Consider the following 4,132-nt stretch of genomic DNA (forward strand, 5'->3'; position numbering starts at 1 on the left):
ATTTTTCGTTTACGCTCTACTATAACAGGATCAAATTTGCAAATTAATGTGACGACGGATAAAACCTTAGGATTCCCAAATTTCTCTTTGCTTGAAGTGTCTAATGTACGTACGCTGAAGTTTCGAACTCTGCCATTGCTCGAAGTACACTGAGGTGACAACAGTCATGAGACACCTCCTGATATCCTGTCGGACCTCCTTTTGCCCGGCGTAGTACAGCCGCTCAAAGTGCATGGACTCAACAAGTCGTTGGAAGTCCCCCGCAGTAATATTGAGCAGCCGTCCATAATTGCGAAAGTGTTGCCGATGCAGGATATTGTGAACCAATTGAACTCTCGACTTCGTCCCATAAATTGTCAGTGTGTGGCCAAATCATTCCCTCCAATTGTCCAGAATATTCTTCAAACCAATCGCGAGCAACTGTGGTCAGTTGACATGACGCATTGCCATCCATGAAAATTCCATCGTTGTTTGGGAACATGAAATCCATTATTAGTTGCAAATAGTCTTAAAGCAACCGATAATAACCATTTTCAGTCAATGATTGGTTCAGTTGGATCAGAGGACGCCGTCCATATCATATAAACACAGCCCACACCATTGTGGGGCCAACAACAGCTTGAACAGTGCCTTGTTAACAACTTCGGTGTGAATTCGTGGGGACTGCGCCACAATCGAAAGCTGCCATTAGTTCTTACCAACTGAAATCGGGACTCATCTGACCAGACCACGATTTTCCAGTAGTCTAGAGTCAACCGATATGGCCACGAGCCCAGGAGAGGCGTTACAGGCGAAGCCGTGGTGTTAGCAAAGGCACTCGCGTCGGTCCTTTGCTGCCATAGCCCAGCAACGCCAGGTTTCGCCGCACTGTCCTAAGAGATATGTTGGTCGTACGTCCCACATCGATTCTGCGATTATTTCTCGCAGTGTTGCTTGTCTGTCAGCACTGACAGCTCTCCGCAAACACCGCTGCCATCGGTCGTTAAGTGAAGCCTACTGGCCACTGCATTGCCCATGGTGGGAGGTAATGAGTGAAGTTCTGTGTTCTTGGCACCCTTGACGCTGTGAAATCGGAATATTGAATTCCCTAACGATTTCCGAAATAGAATGTCCCATGTGGCCAGCTACAACTGCCATTCCGCTTTAAAGTCTGTTAATTCCTTTCGTAGAGTCATAATCACGTTGGAAACTATATATGAGGGTAGTATCTGTTCCCGAAAGAACAGTTACCGTTGATGACCATGCAGCCTTGCTAAATGAAATGGACACCCTAGCTGCAACCAGGCGCTGTTATGCTTCATTGGGGACATGTTGAAAATGTGTGCCCCGACCGGGACTCGAACCCGTGATCTCCTGCTTACATGGCAGACGCTCTATCCATTTGAGCCATCGAGGGCACAGAGGATAGTGCGACTGCAGGGACTTATCCCTTGCACGCTCCCCGTGAGACGCACATTCACAACATGTCCACACCACTACATTCGTAGTGAACCGAATAGATGTTTGCCCATCATACTCATTACTCTTGGCAGATTAATCTACCAAGTCCCGTACGAGTTCGGGCATAGCGTGTGCGTTCGCACAAGAAGGTCACACGAATGTAGTGGTGTAGACATGTTGGGAATGTGCGTCTCACGGGGAGCGTGCATGGGATAAGTCCCTGCAGTCGCACTATCCTCTGTGCCCTCGATGGTTCAGATGGATAGAGCGTCTGCTATGTAAGCAGGAGTTCCCAGGTTTGACTCCCGGTTGGGGCACACATTTTCAACATGTCCCCAATGAAGTATATCGACGCCTGGTTGCAGCTAGGGTGTCCATTTAATTATCATTTCACGTCGGAAACCTTTTTACGTGAATGACAGCTCCACCAATGCGCTGCCCTTTTATACTTTGTGTAAGCGATACTGCCGCCATCTGTATGTTGCATGTCACTATCCCATGACTTTTAATCACCTCGGCATATGGTAGCCTTATTTAGGCAGCCATGCGCTTGGATGACTTGGAAATCTCTCTGTAATTCGCAAAAGAATGGGAGTACTGAAAAAACGTCTTGAATCCCCGGCATTTCCTCTTAATTGTCACGCAGACCTACGGATGAATAGGGGTTGCATTTCGAATGTAACTCAACACTCATTTTACTGAGAGCGTAAGTTTTCAAGGATTAAGTACGTGTATTGTGACTATGAAAATGAAGACAAAATTATTTGCCTATCTAGTACACAAGAGTAAACAACGTAAGGAACCTTCAAACTGCTTATTGAATCGTAGACTTGCTGTCGTAGACTTGCTGTCAGCAACCGCCTTAGTAAGTTCCTGTGTCGTGATACATGACATTCAAAGTAGTTTAGACGAGCTCTTAAGGTACCTTGTGGGGCTTCCCGTGAATGGTCTCTCATCCCAGCGGTTGACGAGTGACTGGCGAAAGAAACGCGCGCCGGATAAACAGGACGTGGGCGCTGCGCCGTGGACTGCCGCCGTGACAGCTCGCCGCGTGGAACACCGACATCTGCACAGCGGCTCGGTATGTTGAGCGCAGCACCTGTTGCTTTCACCTCGGAGAGCGGCGGCCTTGAGGGAATCTTTCGACATTCTCAAACACACCTGTGTTCTGAAATGGGGACGCTGTCACGTTTGTGGAGAGCGGAACTCGATCATTCTATCCATTCGTTTTGACTTCATAATCATGAATTTATAATTACGCGTTGTGTTTTCGTATCTACATCTGCATACATACTTCCCAAGACACCGTTTGGCGTGTGGCAGGAGGACCATTGTACCATTACTAGTCATTTTCTTTCCTGTTCCACTCACAAATAGAGCGAAAGAAAAACGTCTGTCTATATGCTTCAATATGAGCCCCAATTTCTCAGATGTTATCTTCATGATCCTTACGCGAAATTTATTGTATATTGATAGCAGTAGAACAGTTCTGCAGTCAGCTTCTGATACTGTTTCTGTAAATTTTCTCAGTTGCATTCTGAAAAACAGCATAAAAAACAAGCCACCGTGCGGTATGATGCTTGGCGGAGGGTAAGAAAACGCTAAAGTCATGGCAAAAGCACTTAATAAACTTCTAAATTGTGAATAGCCAAAAGAACTTTTACAAAATGACGAAATTACCCCAACTAAAACCGTACGTAACAAATTAGCCACTTGAAATTTGCAAGAAGTACAAAGAGTAGCAAAATTCTGCTGTATGAATTATAATCAAGATTTTAATAAAATGGCAATAGTAATGTTAATCATGTTGTATACATGGAAGAAGTCTGGAGATACTGACAGGTTTCAGATAGATTATATAATGGTAAGACAGAGATTCAGGAACCAGGTTTTAAATAGTAAGACATTTCCAGGGGCCGATGTGGACTCTGCCCGCATTCTATTGGTTATCAACTGTTGATTAAAACTAAAGAAACTGCAAAAAGGTGGGAATTTAAGGAGCTGGGACCTGGATGAACAGACAGAACCAGAGACTGTAGAGAGTTTCAGGGACAGCATTAGGGAACGACTGACAAGAATGGGGGAAAAATACAATAGAAGAACAATGGGTAGTTTTGAGAGATGAAATAGTGAAGGCAGTAGAGGATCAAGTAGGTAAAAAGACGAGGGCTAATAGAAATCCTTGGGTAACAGAAGAGATACTGAATTTAAATGATGACAGAAGAAAATACAAAAATGCAGTAATTGAGGAAGGCAAAAAGGAATACGAACGTCTCAAAAATGAGATCGACAGGAAGTGCAAAATGGCTAAGCAGGGATGGCTAGAGGACAAATGTAAGGATGTAGAGGCGTGTATCACTAGGAGTATGATAGATACTGCCTACAGGAAAATTAAAGATACCTTTGGAGAAAAGAGAACCACTTGCATGAATATCAAGAGCTCAGATGGAAAACCAGTCCTAACCACAGTACGAAAAGTAGAAAGGTGGAAGAAGTGTATAGAGGGACCATACAAGGGCGATGTATTTGAAGGCAATATTATGGAAATGGAAGAGGATGTAGATGAAGATGAAATGGGAGATATGATACTGCGTGAAGAGTTTGACAGAGCACTGAAAGACCTCAGTCGAAACAAGGCCCCGGGAGTAGACAACATTCCATTAGAACTACTGACAGCTTGGGAGAGCCAGTC

At 44.7% G+C, this 4,132-nt stretch overlaps 1 non-coding gene across 1 annotated transcript; it reads right to left on the minus strand.

Moving 5' to 3' along the window:
- Positions 1–1,322: 1,322 nt before the first annotated feature.
- On the minus strand, positions 1,323–1,397 carry Trnat-ugu (transfer RNA threonine (anticodon UGU)). Its single transcript has one exon. It is a non-coding gene; the product is annotated as a tRNA-Thr (tRNA).
- Positions 1,398–4,132: the final 2,735 nt, after the last annotated feature.

This window comes from Schistocerca cancellata, chromosome 1 (genome assembly GCF_023864275.1).
Source record: "Schistocerca cancellata isolate TAMUIC-IGC-003103 chromosome 1, iqSchCanc2.1, whole genome shotgun sequence".
Classification (NCBI taxonomy): Eukaryota; Metazoa; Arthropoda; class Insecta; order Orthoptera; family Acrididae; genus Schistocerca; species Schistocerca cancellata.